We start from the raw sequence: 12,402 nt of genomic DNA, 5'->3' as shown, positions 1-12,402 counted from the left end.
TTGCTTCAGAGCAAGTCCATTTTTTCTTTTGCATACATGTTCACAAAAATCATGTGGTACCTTTTCTTCTTCTTACCAGAATCAATAATTACGGTAAATCGACATGAAGTTGGAATAGTTCAGATGTACCTATATAAATGCAAAGGTAGCTGAACCACCGTGGCACGTAGCAGTGCCACCGCAGCACGGCAGCTGGGACAGTGCATGTACACAGAGCCAGCGTCTGCAGCAGCGCTTCCCTCCAGCTGCTGTGGCGATGAAGCAGAATGGTAAAAACCATCACCGTTACTACAGAATAAACTATACGTGTTACTTGAGTATATCAGAAAGATACTATTATACTTGCAGACTAATCCTATGTGAATAGCTATTTCTCAAACCACTTGTGCTGTACAAGTTCAGGGACACCGGTGGGCTCACCTGCAAAGCCATGTTTCTTTTCATTATAAGTAAAAGCAGAAACTTGCCTTACGTGTATTGCATCTGCTTGGCTGTTCTATGCACATTGCCTGGCATTAGCAAAGCAGTAGTTCCTGACATTAGTCAGTCTGCAGGCAGTTGTCTTTTAATCTGCGATTCAGAAATTGATGCAGAATATTTTCTTTTCTCAATGATCCCTTTCAAAGCCCTGTGCTTCCTACAGTGATTGAGAGGCAAAATGGTGACTACTGGAGTATCTCTTTTCATATTATCTCCCAGTTGGCATTTTGCAGTTGGTTTCTGCACTTGGATACTTTGGCAAGATAATGTATGCAAGAAGTGCTGTACAGATGCAGGCTGCGATTGCAACCAGAGTCAGCCCATTCAGGGTCAAATGCACCATCACATACTGGCTGGCTATTACAGTGCCCATTTCCATCTTTTCTAAGGGAAGCAAAGCCACTACCTCTAGCTACAGAGATCTCCTGGTGTAACTGACTTTCCATCTTTGTGTCAGAGATCAACTAATTAACTTTTTTCCCTTTTCAGTGTCATCTTCCAAATTCCATTTTGACTTTCCCTGTGTTGAAGATAGTTATATACTAACCAGCAAGTGGATGCACTGAGATCTGGAGGCTGCTTCAGTAGGCTGCAATGGCTTCAGAGCTATCTGTTCTGCTAACTGGGCATCAGGGACTAATTCCTGTCTGAAAAGGCATAATAGCAAGCCAGGAGAGGACAGAACAAACAGCCTTTTACTGTCTCATGATTCTAGGTTGCTTAATGCTTGGCTTTCATCTCTATGTGTCCTCATGGAAGTCATTAGGTCCTACTTAGAGGCTATAAATGAAACACATGCTGAAGGTTACTTGATTCACATCCTGAAAACTTTGTCCCCACACAGTGTTATAACACCCTTTGTTGTCACAGTGAAATCTGTGGAGAAGGATTAAGGAGTGGTAGATGACCTTGAAAACTGAGGTAATGGAAATGGCAAAGAAATGCAAAGTGTAAAATAGTGACTAATAACAATATATGCTGTACTTTCAGGTGAAAACTAAAGTGGGGGGGGGGGGGCAAAGTGAGCTCTGAAGAGGTATCATTGAACCAACGATGTGCTATGTAGAGAATGCTAATGTAACTCTTAAGGTGCATCGAGTAAGGTATTTTCAGTGGTTCACATGGAAAGTTTCATTGACCCTTGAGTATGACGTCATTTCAAACACGAACTACAGTTCTGGTCCCTCCCTTACAGGAAAGATAACCGGCAACCTAGTGTCAAGAAGATAGTCTAGGGGAGTGAAGTGACTTTTCTGTCACTGGTGACTTAAAAGAGATTGGTTTGTTTAGCTTAGCAAAACAAAGCTTGAGAGAGGATCTTGTTTCCATTTGTAAACAAAATGGGAGTGTAAAAATAGGCAGCAGAAGAAAAAAGAACAACTGTTTATGTGAAATAACTTTAGTGATAAAGGAATATTTTGTATAAAGTGACCATAAATAAATGTGGATTGGAAATTAAAATATTTTTGCTCAACAGAACAGTCCTTATGAAAAGCTTCCCAACAGGAACTGGGAGGTATAAAAAAACTGAAGTCAGTTTTTAGGTCAATGTGGTTGGCTTGTGAAAGGGATTTTACGATGTAGTTACCTACAGCAGCAAGGGACTTGTTCCTGTGCCCTTGCATTAGTTTTCCACTATGGCGGTTTTTTGCTTTCCCCCTCAAGCATCTGGGACTAGCTCCTGTCAGAGAAAGACTAGTGAGCTAAAGGGACCACAGGTGCAGTCCAAAATAGCATTGGATAGTCCTGTTACTTACTTCAAATGTTTTAACACAGTGACTGTATAGAGTTGAGGGGGATTAACAGCTGTCAGGGGTGATGAATGCCCTGAACTGCTCCTAATTCTGAACAGGAAAAGCTAAAGAACTCCCAGGCTGGAAAAGAATGAGAGTCACCAGTGCATTGATGTTCTTCCACTTCGAAGGGATTAAAAAAGAAAAAGGAAAAAAAAAGCTATAACAGCATTCAAATGAATATGCAAATGATAAGGTGCCTTTATAGTCATTTCAGTGCTATTGTATCACAGACAAGTGTGTCCCAGTGGTTTCAAAGCGAAGGCAGCACCCAACACACTGAAGATGGAAATAAAGTGATTTCATTATTTTCCTTGGCTATGGCAGATAATAATTTTAAGTGTTCAAAATCTTCTCCCATTCTTTTCAGGTGGATGTGTAGATGAAGTCCTTCCTCTGTTATTTTGTTTTCTTTTTAGTGGAGAAACCACTGATGACTCTGCCATTTCTTTAATTATATTTGTTTATGGATGAGAACTGGTGTATTATTTGTAATGAAGAAACAATCACCAAGGAATAAAGCTAAAATGATCCTACCCATAGATGGCAGTAACTGCTAATGGTGCTGCGTATCAGTGGCACTCCGAAGTCTTAAGACCCAGACAAGGTTTAAATCAATTGATCTGATCTCCAAGTTGCTAAACATCCACTTCAGGGATCTTAAAATGGGGTCATGCACCAAGCTCCTTGCAGAAATCACCAGCAGAATATGTATATGTGGAAGCTGGTTCAGTTGTCAGAAATAAGCCCACTGTGATTTCTTGAAGGAAGGAGATATAATATTTATCCAAGTGCTATGGTTGACAGCAGTAAGAAATGGCATTTATATTAGAATATTAAATCTTGCTATGTTCTCATCAGGCATGTTTTTCCTGTAGAATGAACAGATAAATATGATCAATGTTTAAAGCTGTCAAAACTGAGTGCCTTACAATGGAGAACAATTTGGACCAATATCGCTTCCTACTTTCTCTATACCTTGTATACAAAATATTGATATGTTTACCGCCTTTGACTGAATAAAGGCAGGAGGAATCATTCTCATGGCACAGAAGGGCAGCAGCAGCTGCTGCTGATTGCCATGTGCAGGGAGACAGAAGCGGGGGAGATTACCCATAGGAGTTGCTTATTTTCTTTTGATCTTTACACATAGGGAACCACATAAGTTGCAAACAAGAATTTTCCTTGTAACCCTGGTCCTTCTGCTTTCCTAAAGGAGTCCTGCATTGGTATTGTTAGGCTGGACTTTTCTTGCTGCTTTTTAACTGCTCTTTGTAGATCTGGCTCCTAATGAGGGAATATTCAGAACAAAATATAATTTACAAGCAACTGAAAAGGGAAGGAGTAGATTCGAGTTGTGGGGTCATCTCTACAGGAAGAAAAGAAGCTAAAGATAGTTGTGCATTGACTTTTTAAGTTTCTGGAAATGTATTTATTATTTACATTTTCCTCTGGAGAAAATATACAAGACAAAGTCAGCAGCCTAAGTGTAATTTTCAGGAAGGACGTAATATGTTGTGAAGAGAATTAACATCAGTGTGATGGTACGTGCAAGGACGCATAAGCAATCTGGGTGTGTTGCCAGCAGTTTTAGAGCTTTACCTCTGTCACATGAGGGACAGTAATACTGTAGTGGCCTTTGGCATAGCAGGCATTGTGTGCAATGCAGAAGGGGTGGGTTTGAGGGAAGATTTTATGGAGGAGGCAGAGTAGAGGCTTTCTGGAGTAGTCCAGGGATGTCTTCCAGGCATGAATGTGCAAAAGAAGGGTTACAAGAGTCAGTAGGCAAAAATGTCCATGGAGGCAACAGATATGAACCTAAGTGGTGAAAGGAGGACAGGAGGGATGAGCATAAAGCTTTAAAAAATGGCGTGAGACCCCATTGTTAATATATGAGAGACACAGAGCTGATGCTTGGCAGGCTCGGTGTGATGTAGCCAGGAGAGGAATGGGAAGGACGCTAAAGGGGGTGGAGGAATCAGAATATGGGCCAGGGGACTGGTGTTAGCAGTGGCATTTTGAAATGGGCTGAGGAGGCAAAATGGGTGGCAGGAAAGCTTTGAGCTGTCATGTGAAGAAAGGAAGAGGCTGATGTAAGGAAGGGAAATGGAGGTGAGAAGTGAATGGCTGTTACTTGCTGTTCGTAATCCTGTGAGACAGTTAAGCAGTGAATCACTTATGATTCCAAGCAATTGTGTAGATAATGAGTTAAGCAATGAAGCAGTTATACAGCAAATCATTTCTGGTATTAAATAAAAATGGAGAAAATCAACAGCAATATGAATCAATTATGCAGAGAACTATTACCAAAGTCAGTCAGTTAAGTAGAGAAACAGTTATACAGCAAAAGAATGAATAAATTAATTATGAAATGGGACCATTATGGTGAGAATTAATTATGCAGAGTCTTCCTTTGTGATAAGGAACATGTTTGAGGGAGCTTCAGGAATAAAAAAAAAAAAAAAACCAACCAAAACAAACCCATAAAAATAGATGCAAAAGTAATGAAGATACAAGCCCTGCACCAGTTTGCAGTCACTTTGTCTGTGACATCCTCTCCTGTGTTTCTTCGGGCTAGGCTCACCCATGCTGCACTAGATGCTGAAGCCATTGCAGAAGCAGAGGACAGTGAACCTGTTTCTCCATGGTACATTCCTTCACTGGGGATGTGGAGGTGAGATGAAGGAAGTTTAGAGATAATTTTGTGGCTCTGACAAGTGGGATGTAGAAGGGACCTATGGTCTGTGGAGCTATCTAACCTGAACAGAGAGGCTTGGGGCTCTTCATGGCCCCAGCATTACTCAAGATCAAACTTCTTGGCATGCTTTTTATTTAAGAGCCTGAAAGGTGGATTCTCATCTGCCTTGCATCTTTTTCCACCTCTACAAAATAGATGTCAAACACTAGCAAATAAATGTTTCCATTTTGTCAGCTCTCTCTGCTGTTATAGCTGGATGAAAAACAACCAGCCTTTGAGACACAACACACTCTGCTGGTGTCAAATGTAAGCATTCTGTCTCTAGAGGCTGCTATCTTACTTTAAACAGATACAGACCACAAGGTGGTGTAAAACAAATTTCTAAGTCTTCATTCCTGCAGTAACAATGAAGTCTACAGATTTATACAGAGTACACAGTATGCTCCTTTTTTTTTTTCTTAATTTTTTGTTTCAGTGTTTTTCATGCTCAGAAAACAAAAACCCTGCAAGAGAAAGAATCTGTAACATCCTCAAGGGAACGGCACATTTTACCAGACAAGTGCTTAAACTCCTTACCTAGACACCACTTCCATCTATGATAGATTGGCTTGACGGCTGGATCCAACCCAGAATGAATGCTGAACTAGATGTCTTCCAACTATTACCTGTTCGAAGTTTGGACACTAGTTGGATCCTTGAGATGACTGGCAAAATACTGTTCCTGCTGCTCCCATTGCCCCGCTCCACCAGGGTTAAGGGTGGAGAAGAGCAGTTGCAAAGAGGTCTGTCTCACCTCAGCAAAATCTATAGCCTCCGGTTTGGCTGACACTGCAGTGCAAACACAGACTATTTAGGTCTAAAACATTTGTTTCACACGAATAAGTTGAGATTCATGTTCAAATGCAGAAATTATTGTGTTATCCAGCAAGGTTTTAATGTCATATTTGTTGGTTAGAGAGAGAAACAGTGATATGGTATGTTCTTAAGTTAGAGTGTTTGGGTTACTAGGATTGTTTTTTTGTTAGCAATGAAACACAGGGTTAAGATGTAATAATATAAATATGGTAATAACTATTCGCGTGTTTTTAGCAAAAGTAATTGTGAAACTAGTAACAGCAATTTCTTAAAACATTAGCCAATATTATTAAAAAGCTTAGAACAGAAGTATGTGAAATAGGAAAATGTGACAGAGAAGTAAGTTTAAAGGAAAATGGATCAGCTGGAGCAGAAGCAGGTTGATGTGGCTGGATACCGTGTCACCCTATTTCAATTCACCCATGATAAAAATGCTGTAAGCTACTATTCTCATCTGACAATTGTGAATGTTAACTTCAGCTCTTGGTATTTGCCCATATCTGTGGATGTCACCATTTCAGTGCAGCATGTCAGAATCAAACCTAGCACATGAAATCAGTATTAATTGCACTGGATAATCACCAAGGCAATGTAACAAGATCTGTATGTTGAGGTACAGGGCTGCTAAGTTAGCACTGCTTTTATGAGGAACTAGCCATGCAATTTGGAATCATGCAGATACAGTATACACATAAGAATGTAGACATTTATATATGGAAAATATCCAGAAATGATAAGGGCAAGACATACAATTTCAGCTGCACTAGTCTGCAGCTTGTACTTTTTTTATTTTGGAGGACTATGCTAGGGCAAAGCTGTCAGTCATAACTAAACATTTCCTCTTTTTTTTTTTTTCCTCTGAGATCTGGAAACAGTATTACTCAGACATTCACACAGGCACTTCATACTGGTCATTGCACCCACGTAGATAGTTTTCATTAGCTTCCTAGGTTTTCTTAATGATTCCTGCAGCCTTTTAACTCCTGTTTTATTTGTTTGACCTTTTTTTTTTCCTCAACCCCCACCCCCAACCCAGTTGCCTTCCAACCGAGGAGAAGGCAGTTGCGCTAGCTAATATGTGTTTTGAGAGGGCATCCTCAGTGACTCAGTTGCATATTGGTGCCCAGGTCTCCCTCAAATGGGCACGCTTAGGAGATAGAGGTCAAGAGAGGTCCTCCTTTCTCAGCTAAGGCAGAGGGATATTTGGCCCCCATTGGGATGGCCAGGATCTCCCGATTGCCAGATTCTGCCTGAAATTGCAGAGACCCAGTCAGTGTTAGAGATACTCCTCTTTTTCTCTCTTAATGACTGACAACGATCTAGGCCTCAACACTTGAGGTTTCTTCATGAGATGGGAAGAAAGATTTTTCAATGCACGCTGACTTCATTATTCTGCACAAAATTCACATTTCTATTTCAGCCAGAAACTCAGTTTTGGGGAGCAGGGCAAACCTGTGGCATGCTCTGAGCAAAGTAGCTCAAACTGTCTGTTTGCTCTCGAAACAGGCTTTCAACACTATTAGTTTGTTTCTTTTACTGCTGCTTCTTTCCAGACATCTCCCTGTTAGAATTATCTTCTATTAGATCTTTGGAGTCTGTTTGGCTGGATTTAATCTCATGTTATTGGTTTAATGCAATATTAATGTTAAATATTAATGTTTCTTATCCCCCTCAATGTTTTAAGATGCTTAAAACTGAAAGTAACATATATACCTCAAGACAAGGATGCAAAAGCCCTAAATGTCTGCCATCAGAGTATAGCTTGTGGGACATCTAACACTAGACAACACTGTTGTTCTCTGGCAACACCAATCAGTGTTCAAAGACTTGTAAGGCTGTAGCGAGAGGGAGCAAAATTTGCCAATATGAATTTGGAGAAAAACTCATGTTACAATCTTATTTACAAAAATGTAGCCAAAAGAGGATAAACAACGATGTTTCCTTTCCCATAAGTCCTGCATGGTTTTTCTTTTCCTATTGGCATCAACCAATATCTTTGACTTTAGTTGCAGTTTAGGAAATTGCTTACCTTAGCTTAACTTTGACCTGCCTCCTAGCACCCTCCAGTTGTTGCAGGTGTCTTTACATCTAGACTAAAGGTTGGCTCTGGACACAAGGCTCTGTGGTTCATAATTATTAGTATCTCGCAGGTTACTGTTAAATGTAATCTCTTGTTTGATCCAAAAGATTCTTTTTTCCCTCCATGGAAAAATGCAAACTCTGTAGTCTGGAGGTGAAGAATTTCTCTTTCGTGTAATACTCAATAGAAATTGTAGATTGACAAAGCTGGTTCTGGAGATATTTTCTGTTTGACTGTGATGTTTCAGTTCAGAAAAATTTAGCTTATAGGCAGCTGTCTGCTAACTGACACTGAAGAACCATAAAGACATGGCTAGCTCAGTGGCCATGAAGACATGCAATCAGGCTACTTCTGAGCCTGAAGCATTATTTGTTTAGGAATGACCAATGGCTCTACAAATTCAGAAGTAAAACTCCCGTGAGGTCCATGGTGCGCTTTCTAAAATACCAGTTATCTGTGAAGAAGTCACAGAGAGCTAATGAGGGCTCAGAGAAGACAGTCCTTCCAAGGGGTGGTGCATAAGCAAGACAGACAGAAGCATAAGCTACCTAAAATAAGCCTACATGTTATCTAGTGCTTTGTTTCTTCTCATCATCACTTAAATATGAGACCTGCTCATAGACTCCCCAGGGAGGTGACATAAATGCCAGAAAATGACTGAGCGTCTGGGCTGAGACTGGCTGCTCTACAGAGCACTGTAGACTCATCTAAAAATAGGGGACTTTCACCTCTGTAGCTGACAGGAAGAGTGATCCCTGCAGGGGTACATTTGGAGTGACTCACAGGAGGACCAAGATACAATTAACTTTATAACCGTAAAAATGACATAAAAGCAATGCCGATTTAATTGGAAAAGCATTAACATTTCAGCCTCACCTAGAGCTTTCAAAAAATAAATGTTGTGAAGCCAAAAGACCTGAAATGAAGCATCTGTAAATTGTGGTGGATAACTGCTTAACTATTCAGAAAGAGAAAGGAAATTACCAACTAACAGCTAACCTCCATTTCTTTAGAATTTCACTAGACTGCAATTCCTTTTTAAATCAAATGCACATCTCCCAGTGGAAACAACTTCTCACCCCTACCCTCAAGTTATTATAGATGAATACCATGGCTGGAAGAAGAAATTTATCAGGTTTCCTTTTCTTAATGAGCAATAGTCTAGCTTATAGCATTTTGTAAGGTTTCCAGATGGAAGAAAGCAGTCCAATAAAAGAGGTTGCACCAGGAAGGTCATTTGGGGACATAATTATCTGTGAAAACATCACATTTTCGGCAATATATGAGAAGAGATTACAGGTCTGGGTGCATAGTTTTTGTGGGTTTTTTGAGATAGGACCTTTCTCCCTCACACTGTTCCTTTAGTGTCAAATTTTGTTGCGTTTAAGAAAAGTACACATTGTAACAGATGGAAAAAATGCCATTGAATAATTTTAATAATAGCAGAAAGCTAATTGCTTGTCAACAGAAAATTCATTTTCTAGAACCGGCAGAAACCATACAGAATATCCATATTGTTGCTGAAAGGCTCAAGCTAGTCAATTCTGTAAAAAAACTGACAAAAGTAGTCTATACATTCTTATAAATATATTTAGGCAAGGTGCAGCTGCTGAAATGAGTACCTAATTGATGTGAAATGCTGTCAGTGTGTGTGCCCAAATTAAATAACTTACAGAACTTAAAAAGATGGAATTACTTCAGTTGTGACTTGGCCATTGGATGAGGAGAGATGCTCTGCCTTTTTGAAGAGTTTTGTAGTAGTTTAGACACACTGAAGACTTTCATTTTACGTCTTTCTGTTCTGCCTGCTAAACATTGATGAATGCTCTTTTTGGTACCACTCTGAGAAATGGCAATGTAATTATTTCCATATTACAGAGCTAAAGCCCCTAAATTATAATCAGTGACTTTTTAAAAAATATTTTTTTTCAATAAGGAAAAGTTCCCACAATTCTATACGGCAAGTAGAAACTAATTATATGCTTAAGTTATCTCATTTTTGTTAAGATTACTATGTGTGGCTGAAGAAGTTTGAAATTTTTTGATTTGTATTCTTTTCTTCTGAAGGTATGGTAAGCCCAGGCATTAAATCTCATAAACCTCAGTTCAGTTCCTTAAACTTTGGACTTGCCATTCTTACCATTGAAATGGGGCCTAATGCCATTTCTGAGCACCAAATCAGTCCCAGAGCAGGTTTTAGGTGTGGGAGTTTGGGTTCTGTGAAGAGCTCCCAGCTCTAATTGCCCCACCTCCCATACTACACCTACTGGTGGTACCCACAGCTGTCCAGTGCTGACCTTAAGGGGATGCAGTGGGGTCTTCAGCACCAGCAGTGGCTCTGCCTGGGTTGTCCTGAACATCTCCTCTGAAATCCAGGCTGAGCACATCCTTATGTTGCTTATGACAACTGATGAATCACACCAGTAAGTGAGACAGATGCAGATGCATTAACAAAAAAAAAAAAAAAAAAAAAATCAAGGTGAAAAGGTACTTTATACCTAAATCAAAACACCCTCCCCCCAAAAATACCATTCTAAGGAAGATCACTTCAATTTCCAGTGCCTGACAGAACTAATCAGCCTGAATGACTAAGCCATTACATCTTTCCAGAATACAATGCTGTGTTCACAAAAAACATCACCCAGAAGATACTTTTAAGATTTTCAGCAGGATGAATTCTATAAAGTATTAGATTTTTCATGAAACTGCAATCCAAAGAAACACTTTGAAATGTAACAGGAGCAGATAGGCATCTTTTCTGTCTTGGGAGAGACCCTTACCTAATAACAACCAAAAGGTTTTTGTTGCATCTTCTGTATAGAGCTGTTGATGTGAAAATGAGGTAAATATTTCATATCCAGTGTGAGTCTTGTCCTTGTATTTTGATATAATATTGGACACGCAAATAGCTGGAAGAATAGATATAATTTGTTGATTGGTAGGAACATGGAATACCAATATAGGGAATCTCACACACAGTGATACCACCTCTCTTTACTGTGTCAAAAAAGTCACTTGAAATCCCAAGTTCTTGCACAGAGTCTGGCCTTCAGGCTCTGGAGCTCATCAAGTTCTCACAGTCTGAAAGAGCTCACATCTGTTGACTCTATGGGTTCAGTATAAAGACCCTTATTTTTCTCTGAGCAGGACTATGGTTGGGGTAGAATCTCATTGCTAAAAAAATGTGATTCCAGCTTTTCATCTGCCAAGTGTATTTTTAACTACTTATTTTGAGTGGGTGCTCTACACTTTGGTTTAGTGTTATTTTTATAAAGATAATTTGTAGCTGTGTAAAAGGTGCTGAGGGTGCACTTCCAGCCCCCCTTTTGTACATATGCAAAAATAACGAATAAATAAACACTTCTTTCACGTGACCTCATCAAGAGCAAACCCAAATTCCTGCAAGAGAAAGCCAGCTGAGCAGAATTTTCCAAGTACCTTTATTACGACATTATTTCTAGTCCCATTGCATTTCAGGGTCCGAGTCACATACTGGCACATTACAATGCTAAGTGCCACACAAAAATAAAAAGGATGTATTTGCTCCAAGGGGCTTTTATAACAGCAATGGTCGAAATGGAGCTGTGTCTGTCAGTAGGACCCAGGAGTATTTTTCCAAGCGTGGAAGTGTGTATCAGCACTTTCTTTTTACGCAGGCTCAAGGACAGATGGGATCGGTGTGATGACATCTGAAGTTCCATCTCAGCTACTGTGTACACACTCATAAATGCTTCAGAAGAACCAAACTGTACACTTGCTGTACTTTGAAGAGGTAAGTTCGAAACCAAATGCTAATCAGCTGACTATGCAGAGATGAAGTGGGGACAGTCAGCTCAGGTTTTCAAGTCAGCATTGCTGAGGGATTTTGCTTATGTAAACACTTGTGATCATGTTTTCTATGTCTACAACCATCTGAAATTTTGCATAGCTGCAGACTGAACATCTGCATAAATCTGAATGAAAGATTTAGAAAACAAATAAGAAGATTATGTGGCAAAACTGCATCTTTATTGCAGCATTTCAGAGCTCAGACACAAAAAATCAGGCACATTATATGAAACTAACAATATGAAATTGTTTTCAATACATATAATCCATCTGGATTTTAACTTTTATCACCTGTGTCTTCAGGTTTGAGCCAAAGGTGACACACTGCTGGGAACAAGGAAATCATTATGAATTGTTAAAATAATATTCAAAACACTGCATAGTTCCAATAAGTGGATTATATGGACACATATTTGTAGAGGTAAAGGCAAATGGACCAATCTCTCAAGTCTCGTAGTGGCAGTGATGCAGATAAGCAGTATTGCTGGAGCCCCAAGATTTCACTAGTCTGAAAGTGACAGTTGTGCTTTCCTTAAGAGAAAAGAATTTAGCTCAGGGATCCCTGTGACAAGAGACACCTTTCACATCTACAGGAGTAAAGGACACTTCAGGGTCCTTCATGCTGAATTCACTTTTATTCAGGAATCCATGCCTTAGCCATGCCTGCA

Source organism: Patagioenas fasciata, chromosome 2 (genome assembly GCF_037038585.1).
Source record: "Patagioenas fasciata isolate bPatFas1 chromosome 2, bPatFas1.hap1, whole genome shotgun sequence".
Lineage (NCBI taxonomy): Eukaryota > Metazoa > Chordata > Aves > Columbiformes > Columbidae > Patagioenas > Patagioenas fasciata.
Note: the sequence above shows the minus strand (reverse complement) of the source record.